The sequence below is a fragment of the Sapajus apella genome, unplaced genomic scaffold (genome assembly GCF_009761245.1).
Source record: "Sapajus apella isolate SASKATOON/1434 unplaced genomic scaffold, GSC_monkey_1.0 scaffold16, whole genome shotgun sequence".
NCBI lineage: Eukaryota > Metazoa > Chordata > Mammalia > Primates > Cebidae > Sapajus > Sapajus apella.
The window spans coordinates 4,961,332-4,975,988 of NW_022436956.1; the positions used below are offsets into that span (position 1 = coordinate 4,961,332).

The 14,657-nt window shown below is 43.1% G+C and overlaps 1 protein-coding gene, 1 long non-coding RNA gene and 1 other non-coding gene across 7 annotated transcripts in view; 1 reads left to right on the forward strand and 2 right to left on the reverse strand.

Moving 5' to 3' along the window:
- Positions 1-2,114: 2,114 nt before the first annotated feature.
- Positions 2,115-14,474, reverse strand: LOC116556030. The gene is made up of 2 exons (XR_004270796.1): positions 14,383-14,474; positions 2,115-2,334 (listed from the first exon to the last, which is right to left on the reverse strand). It is a non-coding gene; the product is annotated as an uncharacterized LOC116556030 (long non-coding RNA).
- LOC116556469 lies at positions 3,031-3,221 on the reverse strand. The gene has a single exon (XR_004271018.1). It is a non-coding gene; the product is annotated as a U2 spliceosomal RNA (small nuclear RNA).
- ZBTB44 (zinc finger and BTB domain containing 44) overlaps positions 14,068-14,657 on the forward strand; it is an 87,807-nt gene continuing 87,217 nt past the window's right edge. For 2 of the 5 annotated variants that reach the window (XM_032284963.1, XM_032284968.1), the window contains exon 1: positions 14,531-14,613. The gene's annotated coding sequence lies outside the window, so the exon portion shown is untranslated. Of the gene's footprint in view, positions 14,614-14,657 lie in introns of all 5 variants that reach the window. The other 3 variants (XM_032284967.1, XM_032284961.1, XM_032284969.1) reach the window with 3 other exon arrangements.

Consider the following 14,657-nt stretch of genomic DNA (forward strand, 5'->3'; position numbering starts at 1 on the left):
GATGAGAAGATTTTGCTGGATTAACAGGGTAGACCCAATCTAATCACATGAGTCCTTAACAGTGGAAGAGGACGATGAAGTACTGAAACATGCTACAGCATGGATGAACCTTGAAAGCACGCCAAGTGAAAAAAGCCGGGACAAAAGAACATATACTGTGTGATTCGTTTACATGAAAAGGCCAGAAGAGGAATATCCATACAGGCAGAAAGCAGATTAGTGGTTACCAAGGGTTAGGAATGAGTGATGGGCAAGAATAAAAGATAACTGCTAAAGGGCACAGGGTTTCTTGGGGATGATGAAAATGTTCCAAAGTTGGTTCTGGTAATGGATGGATATACAACTCCATGAATATACTAACAGCTATCAAATTGTACACTTTAAATGCATGAATTGGCTGGGCGTGGTGGCTCAAACCTGTAATCCCAGCACTTTGGGAGGCCAAGGTGGGTGGATCACTTGAGGTCAGGAGTTGGAGACCAGCCTGGCCAACATGGTGAAACCCCATCTTAAAACTAAATTAAAAAATTAAAAAAATATAAATGCATGAATTATATGGTATGTGAACTACATCTTCACTATGGCTATTACTAAAAACAGTGGAAGGGGGCCGGGCACAGTGGCTCATGCCTGTAATCGCAGCACTTTGGGAGGCCAAAGCAGGCGGATCATGAGGTCAAGTGTTCAAGAGCAGCCTGGCCAACATGGTGAAACCCCACCTCTACTAAAAATAGAAAAAACTAGCCGGGTATGGTGGCGCACACCTGTAGTCCCAGCTACTCGGGAGGCTGAGGCAGCAGAATTGCTTGAACCCAGCAGGCAGAGGTTGAAGTGAGCCGAGATTGCACCACTGCACTCCAGCCTGAGCAACAGAGTAAGACTCTGTCTCAAGAAAACAAAACAAAACAAAAAACAGTGGAAGGAGGAGGCAGAAGAACATGGTTGAGAGAAACGTGATGATGGGGAAAGGGTCAGAGAGTTGTTGACTTTCAAGATGGAATAAGGAGACCATGAGCCAAGATGTGCAAGTGGCCTCTAGAAATAAGAAAAGGCAAAAAGGGCTTCTCCCTATGGTTTCCAGAAATGGACATAGTCCTGCCTATACCTTGGTTTTAACCCAGGAAGACTTCTGTCCAACTCCTGACTTCTAGACTGTGAGATAATAAATGTGTGTTGTTTTAAGCCACCACATTTGTAGCAGTTTTTTTTGTTGTTTAGTTTTGTTTTGTTTTTGACAGAGTCTCACTCTGTTGCCCAGGCTGGAGTAGAGTGGCACGATCTCGGCTCACTGCAACCTCTGCCTCCCAGGTTCAGGCAATTCCCCTACCTCAGCCTCCCAAGTAGCTGGGATTACAGGGACCTGCCACCATGCTCAGCTAATTTTTTGGATTTTTTGGTATCTTTAGTAGAGTCAAGGTTTCGCCATGTTGGCCAGTCTGGTCTTGAACTCCTGACCTCAGGTGATCCACTCACCTCGGCCTTCCAAAGAGCTGGGATTACAGGTATGAGCCACTGTGCCCGGCCTGTAGTAGTTTTTTATGATGGGCATCAACTGAGAGAGTGGGAAAGGAAGTATTGGAGGACTGACAGAAGATGACAGAAAATAGTCGTCTAAGTGCAAAAGAATGAATGAGTCAGAAAAATGTAATATAACTGCCAAACAGAATTAAAAACACACAACAAAATTGAGAACACCTTCTCCCCATCTAGATAGCTACTATGAGAGTTCCACTTTTTATTAGAAAATATTAATTACCCCACTGTTGTACACTATTTTTGTGACCCAGTGAAGACCATTTGTTATAAGTTTGGTGAATGATTAGATCATAATCTTAACCACAAATGATTTCTGCATTGGGTCGTTAGCAAACACTGTCCCACAAAAATGAATGCAATGGGCTTTTTCAGTCTTAAAAACCGAAATAAAATAAAATAAAACAAAACTCAAGCCTTGCAAAATCACCTGTGATTATTGCTCAACCCATAAGACCCAGCTCAAACATATTCACCAACATAGAATATACTGCTAAAATAGAGTACAGTCCCTTCAGAGGAATCCTCCCCAAACTCTTTCTCAGTGTATTAGTCAGGGTTCTCCAGAGAAGCAGAACCAATAAGAAATCAGATATATATTTATTTAATAGGAGATATACTGTAGGCATTGTTTCAAGTGATTACGGAGGCCAAGAAGTCCCACGATGTGCTGTCGTCGGCAAGCTGGACAGCGGTTGGTGTGATTTAGTCCAAGTCAGAAGTCAGAAGGCCTGTGAGCCAAGGGAGCTGATGGAAATCCTGGTCTGGGTCCCAAGGCCTGAGAATCAGGAGCACAGCTGTCTGAGGGAAAAAGAAGATGGATGTCCCAGTTCAAGCAGAGGGAAAAAATTCAGCCTTCCTTCACCTTTGTGTTCTATCCAGGTCCTCGATGGATTGAATGACACCCACCCATGTTGGTAAGGGTGACCTCTACTCAATCTACTGATTCAAATGCTAATCTCTTCCAGGATCATCCTCACCAACACACCCAGAAATAATGTGTTACCAGCTATTTGAGTATCTCTTAGCCCAGTCAGATTGACACATATTAACCATCACACTCAGGAATGGCCATGTAGGATACAAACAAGGAAGAGTCTCCTAGCAGAAACCTGAGGCAGCCATATTGAACTTAATCCACTCTTTTTTTTTTTTTTTTTTTTATAAAATTTATTTTTATTATTTTTAAAGACAGGGGCTCACTCTGTTGCACTGGCATGAGTGTGGCTCACTGCAGCCTTGAGCTTCTGGGCTCAAGCAATCCTCCCACCTCGCCTCCCCAGTAGCTGGGACTACAGGCATGAGCCCCCTTACCCAGGTAATTTATTTCCATTTTTGATAGAGATGAGGTCTCGCCATGGTGCCCAGGCTGGTCTTGAACTCCTGATCTCAAGCAATCCTTCCACACAGCTTCTCAAAGTGCTGCTATTACAGCTGTGAGCCACGACACCTTCCGGTATATTTGGTTCTATTCTTGTAAACATGTTGTATCCCCCGAGGGGGTGCACCGTTCCTGGAAGTACTGCAATACCAGGTCGATGCGTGGAGTGGATGGAGCAAGCTCCTATTCCATCTCCTGACTCCAAAAATGCATTTAATACATTGTCCTCGGATAGAGGACGTATCAGATATTAAACTGATAAGAACAGATACTACACTTGATCTTAGCCAAAAGGCCGAGAAGCGATAAACTTAATCCACTCTTAAGGAAGTAAGTTAACAAACAGATGCACATGAAGTTTGCTGGCCCTATGATTTACTTTATTGTACTCCTCCAGCAAGATGTGCTATAAGATCTGGGCAAGTGACCTTTGTAGGTTGCTCTTTTCTTCTTTTCTAAAGGGTTTTTTTAAAAATTGTGCATATTCTAGTTGTCTTTTATCATTTAATACTTTTTGTATCCTAGAAGTAGAACATACACAAACTTAATTCATATGAACTAAAGTGGGCTTCAGAGAAGAAAGTATGAGCATCATTTGACTAAGAAGATAGAAGACACAAATGTGTCATTCTCTCAGTTGGTCTGTTTCCAGGTGCCTCTCATAGTGTGGGCATCTAGCAGTCTGACTCCAAGTTCAGAGGCTCTAAATGCAAGCCGATGACTTCCTCTGGGGCTCAATAGAAGGATGAGCCATCTGTTCCAATGCTGCAAGGAAAATCCTCTAGGTTGGACTTACTGAGACAGAATGTCAGCCTCCAACATGGCTCATAAATGCAATATATTGTGTCTTTTAGGCAGTTTAAGAGATCTTCCATGGTAGTCTTGACTATACATAATCTTTGATTTATAACATATGCATTTTAAATTTTTAAGAGAATTTTCAATTTTACTAATACAGCAGAAAACAAAAATAAAAAGGCTACATGAAACCAAGTATGGAAGCAAATGGCATGTGAGACATGTTAGAACATACATGTTCTAAAGTAGATGGAAAGGGAAGGAAGGACCAAGCCAATGCAAATATTCATGATTCACTAAATATACGTGAGATACATTAAGCCCTTGACATTTTTGAAGCCTTATATCAGCCACTCATAGTCAATACCATTCTGACCCCACTTGTACTTTGGCTCAAAAATGCAAATGAAATTGAGACCTACTCATCAGGCTTATTGATGAGACAGAGCTACTGCCATGCATATGTGTCCCTGTGTCTTTCCAATAGGCAAGTCCCTGTGTACGCTGGTTCCATCCACCTTCTGTCTGTTGGATCCCCTTGCTCAAACATCACCTCTGATCCTCATAACCACACCGTCAGAAAGAAAATCTGGCACAGCAAGGGGAAAGACAGGAATATGAAGATTGCATAATCCAGATTCAGGTGGTATGGTCCTTCTACCTTGCTTGTACCTTATCCAAAAGGGGTTAATCTACCTCACTCTTTCCTCTCACTTCTCGTTGAATATTTTAAATTACTTAATTAATTGTGTGATTCTAAATTCTTAGTTTGGCCTGTGGATCTTCCCCTGAGATAACTTTGCCTAAGGGTCTAGGAGGTTACCATTGCCACAAGGTAATTTCTCACACAACAGGAGCTGACCTTGGAACCTTTGCAAAAGATATGGCTGCATTGTTTTGAGAGCTGTTAAATTTGCCATTTAGCCCATAGATTGCAAAATTTTATACAACCACATCCAGATCTGATCAACTGAGATTCTGAAAATGAAAGATAAATGTAGTAGCTGGTCATGTCTTTTACTTGTTTTTCATTAAGTAGGCAAGGTGTCTGTTCAGTGTGGGAAAACTGCACTATGCTAGACAAGAGAATTTATGAAATTAGACTATGGAAAGAAATATGCATGTGCTCTACTATGAGACTGTTTATCTGGTGTACCTCCTTCTCCTGGAAACTGCCCCATAGCATCCATATATCTTGCATGAATGCTGCATTTTCTTATAATATTCCCACTGCTTTGGTTTTAGTTGATTGGTTTAGGGATGAATACTCAAACTAAGCTAAGCCAATAAGTCTCTTCCCTGGGATTTGTAAATTTAGAACTCCCCAAAATTGAGGTTAGTTCCTTTTCAATATATAGATTTGCATGGGGTATTCCTACAGATTTGAGTATACATGCGTACTACGTTTCATTGTGCCTCACCTTACTGCACACTGCAGATTCTACATTTTTCAAATTGAAGATGTGTGGCAACTCTGCATTGAACAAGTCTATTGGAGCCATTTTCCCGACAGCATGCACTTACTTTATGTCTCTATCACATTTTGATAATTCTCATAATATTTCAAACTTTTTCATTAATTATTATAACTCTTATCGTGATCTGTGATCAGTGAACTTTGATTATTATTGTAATCGTTTAGGGGCACCACAAACTGAACCTATATAAGACGGTAAACTTAATAAAATGTGTGTTCCTACTGATCCACTGATCAGTCGTTTCCAGTCTCTCTGCCTCTCCTTAGACCTCCCTTTTCCCTGAGACACAACAATATTGGAATTAGGCCAATTAATAACCCTATAATGGCCTCCAAGTGATCAAGTGAAAGGAAGAGTCACAATCTCTCACCTTAAATCAAATCTAGAAATGATTAAGCTTAGTGAAGAAGACATATCAAAAGCTGAGATAAGCTGAAAGCTATGCTTCTTGTGACAAAACAGCCTTTGATTGGAAGGAGACACATTTAGGAGTTTCATAGCTAGATAGAAGAAGGCAGTGGCTGGCTTCAAAAGACAGGCTGACTCTCTTGTTAGGGACTAAGGCAACTGGTGACTTTAAGTGGAAGCCAGTGTTCACTAACCATTCTGAAAATCCTAGAGCCCTTAACAATTATGCTCAATCTATTCTGCCTGTATTCTATAAATGAAACATCACAGCCTGAAGGAAATCACATCTGTTTACAGAATAGTTTACTGAATATTTTAAGCCTATGGTTGAGACCTACTGCTCAGAAAAGAAGATTCCTTTCAAAGTATTACTCTCTAACAGTGTAACTGGTCACCCAAGAGCATGATGAAGATGTACAAGATTAATGTTGTTTCCATGCCTGCTAACACGTCTGTTCTGCAGCCCATGGATCAGAGAGTTATTTCTACTTTCAGGTCTTATTATTTAAGAAACACATTTCAAAAGGCTTTAGCTACCATGTATAGTGATTCCTCTGATGGATCTGGGCCAAGTGAAAACCTTCTGGAAAGGAGTCACCGTTCCAGATGTCATTAAGAACATCTATGATTTATGGGAGGAGGTCAAAATATCAACATTAATAGGACTTTGGAAGAAGCTGATTCCGCCCCTCATGACTTTGAAGGGTTCAAGTCTCCAGTAGAGCAAGTAATTATAGATGTGCTAGAAATAGCAAGAGAACTAGAATTTGAAGTGGAGCCTGAAGATATGACTGAATTGTTACAATCTCATGATGAAACTTGAACAATAAGGAGTTGCTTCTGATGAATGGGCAAAGGAATTATTTTGTTTTTTGAGACAGAGGCTTGCTCTGTCACCCAGACTAGAGTGCAGTGGCACATTCATAGCACACTATAACTTCAAACTCCTCAGCTCAAACAATCTTCCTACCTCAGCCTCCCAACTAGCTAGGACTACAAGTGTATGCCACCACGTCTGGCTAATTTAAAAACATTTCTTTTTTTGTAGACATGGGGTCTCACTATGTTGCACAGGCTGCTCTTGAACTCCTGGTCTTGAGTAATTCCCTTACCTTGGCTTCCCTAAATACTGGGATTTATAGGCATATGCCACATCCAGTGGAAAATAGTTTCTTGAGGTGGAATCTACTCAAGATAAATATAAAGGTGAAGATGCTGGGAACTTTGTTGAAATGACAACAAAGAACTTAGAATATTATATAAACTTACTTGATAAAGCAGCAGAGGGGTTTGAGAGGACTGACTCCAATTCTGAAAGACATTCTACTTTGGGTAAAATGCTATTAAACAGCATTACATGCTATAGAGAAATCTTTTGTGAAATAAAGAGCCAGTTGATGCATCAAACTTCATTGTTGTCTCATTTCTTAAGAAATTGCTATAGCTGCCCAACCTCCAGCAACCATCATTTGCTCAGTCAGCAGCAATCAACACTGAGGCAAGACCCTCCAACAGCAAAAAGACTATAACTTGCTGAAGGCTCAGATGATCATTAGCACTTTTTAGCAATACAGTATCTTTTATTTTAAATTTTTTAGATATAATGCTCTTGCACACTTAATAGACTATAGCAGGGGTATCCAATCTTCTGGCTTCTCTAGGCCACATTGGAAAAAGAAGAATCGTTTTGGGCCACACATAAAATGCACTAACACTAGCAATAGCTGCTGTGCTAAAAAATAATAATAATAATTGCAAAAGAAATCTCATAATGTTTTAGGAAAGTTTACAAATTTGTGTTTGGCACACTCAAAGCTGTCCTAGGTTGCATGTAGCCTGCAAGCCATGGGTTGGACAATCTTGGACTATAGTATAGTGTAAACATAACTTTTATATGTACTGAGAAACCATAAAAATGTGTGTGACCCACTTTATTGTGATGGTCTGGAACTGAACCCACAATATCTGTGAGGTACACCTATATTGGGATTTCAACCTGATACCTTAGGTTCTGGAGCCAGATTACTTAGATTTGAGTATCAGAAGAACTCAGTAAATCTTAGCTATCTTTACTCTTTACAAGTTGAGATAAAGTATTTTCTTTTTCTTCTTTTTTTTTTTTTTGAGATGGAGTCTTGCTCTGTCACTCAGGCTGGAGTGCTGTGGTATAATCTCGACTCACTGCAACCTCCGCCTCCCAGGTTCAAGCAATTCCCCACAGCCTCCCTAGTAGCTGGAACTACAAGGGCCTACCACCACACCGGCTAATTTTTGTATTTTTAGTAGAGACGAGCTTCACCTTGTTGGTCCGGCTGGTCTTCAACTCCTGACCTCAGGTGATCCACCCGCCTCAGCCTCCCAAAATGTGGGGATTACAGGTGTGAGCCACCGCATCCAGCCAAGATAAAATATTTTCTTTTTCCCAAATATGACTTCAATTCAACATTTATTTTTTGAGCATATACTATATTCCAATCATTAATCTTAGAAGAAAAATAGTAGATACGATTGCTGCCTTCATGGAACTTATGGTTTGGCGAGGAGGCAGACATTAAATGATCAGACATATGCTTATCACAAACAAGCATAACTATGAACTGCAGACATTCCCCAACTTCAGATTTTTTGACTTTACAACAGTGTAAAGCGATAAATATACCAAAGAAACTGTACTTCACATTATCTATGCAACCATTCTATTTTCCACTTTCACAAATTACATGAGATAGTCAACACTTTACTGTAAAACAGACTTTGTGTTGGATGATCTTGCCCAACTGTAGGCAAATGTAAATGTTCTGAACACATTTAAGGTAAGCAGGTAGGATGTTTGGTAGGTTAAATGTATTAAATGCATTTTTGGCGGGGTACAGTGGCTCACGCCTTTAGTCCCAGCACTTCACTTTGGGAGGCCAAGGCGGGTGGATCACTTGAGGTCAGAAGTTTGAAGGCAGCCTGGGCAGTGTGGTAAAACCCCATCTTTACTAAAAATACAAAAATTAGGTGGGCATGGTGGTACATGCCTGTAACCCCAGCCACTGGGAGGCTGAGGCAGGAGAATCACTTGAACCTGGGGGGCACAGGTTGCAGTGAGCTAAGATGGCACCACTGCATGCCAGCCTGGGCGACAGAGTGAGACTCTATATCAAATAAATAAATGCATTTTTGACTTATGATATTTTCAACTTATTATGGGTTTATTGCAACATAACCCCATCATAGGTTGAGGAGCATCTGTATAAGAAGTGCCATGAAGGTCAAACAGAGGGTGGTATGAGAGGATATAATCAGAAGACCAACCTAGTCTTCCTTAACAAAGCAATGATTGAAAGGTAAGTGCGAGTTAGGGGAAGTTGGAGAAAGCTTTCCAGATGAGGGGCTATGTACAAAGGCCCTGAAATGGGAAAAACTCTGGTGACTTAGGAAATGAAAATAGGTCAGCATGGCTTGGATATAGTGAGAAAGGAGGAGAGTGGCCTGAAAGGAGGCTATAGAGATAGGGACCAAATCATGCAGGACCTTGCAAAAGGAGTAGGATCCCAAAGATTCAAGGTCTTAGAGGTCAGGTTAAGGACTTTGGATCAGGATGGTAGTGGCTGAAAGGAGAGAAGTAAGAACAATTAAGGTATGCAATTATTTGGTAAAAGGGAAAGAATCAACCATTTATCCTGCTTTCGTATATAAACAATATCATTAGGTAATCAAATAATCAAAAAGGAGCAATTTCCCTTTGTAGAAACATTGTACAATAGCTAATAAATGAAGAATGATGGAATTAAATTATTATTTAAAAACTCCTAATGAATGAATTGATCTAGATATTTCTCATCAATGGCTGCCAACAACACAAAAAGACAGACAAGCATACATTCTATATTTCTCAGTGGAAAAGTACACTGCCACCTATGAAGTAATACTGCCAAAAATTAAATTTGAATCTGATAAAACATTTAGATCCTACTGTCAAATTACACTAAATGCAGATAAGGGAACATAAATGCGCCACAGGGATGCAGCTGACAAAATAAATTGTGGCAAACATTATAGGGCAAACAACCTAGTCCCTTTTTACAAATGCTGGGGGAAAAAAAGAGAGGAAAAACAATGCAGAGAACTTAACCGATATACCAGCCAAACGCGGCACAACTCCCCACTGAAACTGCAGAAAAGAAAAAATGGCAGAACTGTACAGACAAAGTAATTAAGTTAGTGGTTTGTAGGGCCAGAGTTGGCAGAAAATGGGAGTGACTGCTAACAGGTTATGTGTTTCTTTCTGGGTCATGAGAACATTATAAAATTGATTATGGTGATGGTTACACAACTCTGTGAATATGCGAAAAGCCAGTTAATTACATACCTTAAATGGGTGAATTGTATGGCATGTGAATTATATCTCAAGAAAGCTGACGTGTGTGTGTGTGCGCGCGCGCGCGTGCGTGTATCTATATGGAAAAGAAGAGATCTGCGGATGGAAAGGAAATCAGCTAAGGAATGGAGTACAGTATTTCCACACAGAAGGAATAATATGTATAGTGGAGAAAGAGCATGGCATTTTAGAAGACGTTAAAAAAAAAAAACCGCCTCTGCAACTGGCATGTTTCCTGAAAGAGCATAGTTAAGAGATGAAGCTCAAGACACTGAAAGGGCCCAGATTGCGTAGTGGTGTGAAAGCCATGCTAAGGGTTTGGGGCTTTATCTTGAGAATAATAGGAAACCATTGTTGGGTGACTTGACTGCTATGCATTACAACTCTGGCGACCACTTAGAAAAGGAGGAAGAGGGAGATTGCATTCGGGAAACCACCTAAGTGGCATTATAACTCTCCAGGCACAAGCTAGCATCATCTTATTTTAGGACAGTGGCAGTGGAGACGGACAGATTCAACAGGACTTGTTGACGGATTGGAATTGAGATGCAGTAGTAAAGTAGCAAAGTCAATCTGCTCCACTGGGTGAATGGTAAAATGCGCACACTAGAAGAGGTACAAATTTTAGAGTAAGGGAGTGAGATTAATTTTTCACATGTGTAGTTGGATGATCTAATAAGGAAGCAAGGTTGGGTAGAAAGCATTCATGCCTTAATGCTAATGCTTTCGGACTAAATAAGTTTTCGCTCAGTTCTAATGGTCTTCCACAAGGAAGTACCATCTTTTGCCAGAATTTAGTCCCCTAAACAGCTTGTGGCTGAAATATAACTCCTGGAATTTGCCTGGAATTTGAATTCCTCAGAATCATCCACACCAGGTTAATAATTAAAGTTTCCTCATACTGTCTACATTTGTTTGTTTCACCTGTGTACAGGATTCTGATTTCATAAAATCCTCCCAGCAGTATTATTTAACCTAGTGTCAAAGAAAGGTGTATATATTCCAGCAACCCATAGGCAAGTCTCTACCAGCTCAAGACGGAAAAAGGTGGGAGGCTGCAGAAGCCACAGAAACTGACCCTGCCCAGAGCCAAAACAGACAAGAGGGCTCCTGCAAAGTTAATCTTCTTTGTATTTTTTCTCACACCCTCTCCAAGCATCTGGCACTGAGCCCTTAAGGGCCTCACAGTCATTTGTTAGTTAATAAAGTCTTCAGACCTGAGGTGGGAGTGGAGTGGAAGGATGATAAAACATTTCAATGTTAAGTGAGAAATAGAAAAGCAGGAAATAGAAACTCAGGCATGGTGGCTTACGCCTGTAATCAGGAGAATCTCTTGAGCCCGAGTTCACATAGCAAGACCCAGCTCTACAAAAAAATTTTAAAAATTAGCCAGGCATGGTGGCACACTAGTAGTCATCACTATTTGGAAGGCTAAGGCCAGAGAATGCTTGTGCCCAGGAGTTTGTGGCTATGTGCAGCTATGACTGCACCACTGCATTCTTGGACAAAACAATAAGAGCCTGTCTTCAAAAAAAAAATTTTTTTTAAGTGGGAAAAGCAGAGGAGACAAGAGAATAATTTAAGGGAAAAAAAAGTTTTTAAATGATAAAAGCCATGTATGACAAACCCACAGCTAATATCACACTGAACAGGAAAACGTTGAAAGCCTTTCCACTAAGATCTGGAACAAGACAAAGATACCCACTTTCACCACTACTATTCAACATAGTTCTGGAAGTCCTCACCACAACAATTAGGCAAGAGAAAGAAATAAAGGGCAACTAAATTGGAAAGGAAGAGGTCAAATTATTCTTGTTTGTAGATAACATGATCTTGTATTTAGAAAAACCTAAAGAATCCATCTCTCAGAACTTTGATGAACAAATTTAGTTAAGTTGCAGGATACAAAAATCAGTTGATTTTCTAGAAGCTAACAGCCATCAATCTGAAAAAGAAATCAAGCAAACAATCTCATTTACAATAGCTACAAAAAAGCAAAATAAAATACCTAGGAATAAATTTAAGCAAAGAAATGAAAAATCTCTACACGGAAAAATATAAGCATTGATGAAAGAAATATAAGAGAACCAAAAAAAAAAAAAAATGGAAAGATATGCTCATGGATTGAAAGAATTAATATTGTTAAAATATCCATACTATCCAAAGCCACCTACAGGTATAGTGCAATCCCTACCTATCAGTGACACTAATCACAGAATTAGAAAAAACAATCCTAAAATTTGTATAGAACTACAAAAGACCCTGAAAAGCTAGGGCAATTCTGGGCAAAAATAACCAAGCTAGAGGCATTCCTCTACCTGACTTCAGGTTGTACTACAAAGGAAAGAAAATTTTTGTGTCATTGTGGTAGTTGGGGAGCTGCCACCACAGTCCCTGGAGAAACACTGACTAAAGACTTGCCTCATGGTCTTTTATCCTGCTAAAGGCACTCGGAGAGGTAGATAGGATTTATCTGACTACTTCATTCCATCCTGATTCTTTCCCATTTGCTTTCCACCTACATACACTCTCACACACCCCTCACCAGGTCTCTAGCTCCTGCCCTTTCCTGAGTCTCGCTCTGTGGCCACTAGTCCTTTCTCGGGTAAGCCTTCTGCCTTCTTTCCCTTCCCCTCTTCAAATCTTAGTGCAAAAGTTTCTGGGCCTAATTCGCATCTTTCTGATTTTTCTCATCTCTGAAATGGGAATAATAAAAATGATAGTGGGAATAATAATTAATAATAAAAACCTGTGATAAAACCTGTGAATTACGGTTGCTGTCAGGATTAAATAACATACACCCGCACTTGAAAACTTGTTGGAAACTGCAAAGGACTATAAAAACACAAGTTGTTTTTATGCCTTTTTTCCTCAAGATTTCAAGTGTCAGAATTGGGGTGCTCAGGTGCTTGGCTGTTTGTCTCTCAAAGAGTGAATTATTGTGAGACGTTGCCAAGTGTTTCAGAAGAAAAATCCACTCTACTTCGGGGGACGTCCACCCCCCTTGCACAAAATCCTCTGGAAAGAAGTCTTTCGGTTTGCAAGCTGGAGGCGTGGGAAAACGCAAAGCGCCCAAGAAGCACCTGCCCTCACCCCGCCCGCCCCCAGGCACCTGGGGCGCTGCTGCCTGCAGTCCTGGGCGCCCCTACGGCCTCCGGGGGCGGTGCGGAGCGCGCTCGCCCGCCTGGTCAGGGAAGCCAAGACTCATGCCTAGGTTGATTGATTTTGCAGTCGACCAAGAGTTGCAAAACACACCGGGCATACTGGTTACTTTGGGGTGGCCCGCACACTTCCTCCGGGAAGGCCAGGGAAGTGATGGTGAAGCAAACACGACAGATTCACGGTCGTGGAAGAAATAAGGTATATTTTTGGAGCAGCTCTAGTTGTTCCTGTGTTGGAGGAACGAGAGGGACCTGGGATTCCATTTCTCCACTCATCTCAGAGCCGCACGCCCTGCCAGGGTCACCTAGGCAAGAGCTAAGCGGCAAAAAGCAAGCACTGCGAGGAGGCCCGAGGAGCCACACACTCCAGACACCCGCCGCAGGTCGCTGTCCGCCCAGGACCGGGGCACCGGCTCACCCGTCTGCGGGGCGGCCCTTGGCAGGCCCGTTTCCATGGGTGAACAATGGGCAATTACCAACTGACCTCCCTCGCCGAAGAGGGGCTTAAGTGTTTCGATTTCGCCCTGGCTACAGAAACTACCCGAGAAAATAGGAGTTATGCTTTTAGTTCGAAGAAAAAAAAAAACTCCTAGAAGTGTGACTCCTGCGGAGAAATGCTTCCCAGGTGTGAGAGGGGAGCTGGATGGGAGGACGGCTTAGAGGAAGGACAAATGGGACAGGGCTTATGGGGGTATACGAAAATCTGCACCTGTGCGCACATAGGCAAAAATACTGTGTCAAGACCCACCGCCTTTCTGGGTCACGCGGGTTCTACCGTCTAAGGAGATGGAGTCACCCACCGTGCAAGTCCCGACGGCCAGGAGGGCCCATTTTCTGCGCTTGCGCAATCATCACGTTTCCTTCCCCACCCCGAGTCCCGCCCCCGAGCTCGCTTTGCCCCGCCCCACCCCTCCTTCCCCAGCCAGGCCGCCCGCGCAGAGCATTGTGGGACACAAACAAAGTGCCCCCAAACAGGCTGGAGTGAGCGGAGCGGCAACGGCGGCGGCTCCGGCCCGCACGCGCGCGGCGGCGGCTCCCTCCCAACCTCCCCCTCCCCTCCCCTCAGTCCCCTTCCCCTTCCCCACCCCGCCCCGCCGGGAACACGCGAGCCGTCGCCGCGCTCCCCAAACAACCGCCTGCCCTCGGCCAACCGTCCCCAACGGCCGCCCGCGCGCGGCTCCCAGGCGCCCTCGCTCCTCCCCTCAGGCCCCTCCGAGCGCCAGGGGTGCTATCCTCCCAGCCGCCTCGCACTCCTACTTCGCAGGCACGCCGGTGGGCTGTGCCGCCATGCCTCAGCCACAGGCTGCTCACGGGCCTAGGCGCGGTGGCCCGAGATAGGGGTCCCTGAGCCTCCCGGGGGAGGAGAGAGGCAGCGAGCCGCGCGCTCCGCCCCCTCCCCCCGGGCCGCCGACGCCGCCTCGCCGCCCCAGCCTGGCGGGAGAAGGAGGAGGAGCAGCAGGCCTCCGGGCCCGGCGCCGCCGCCCGCAGGTAACGGGGAGGAGAGGGCGGGCTCCGGCCGCGCGGGGGGCGGC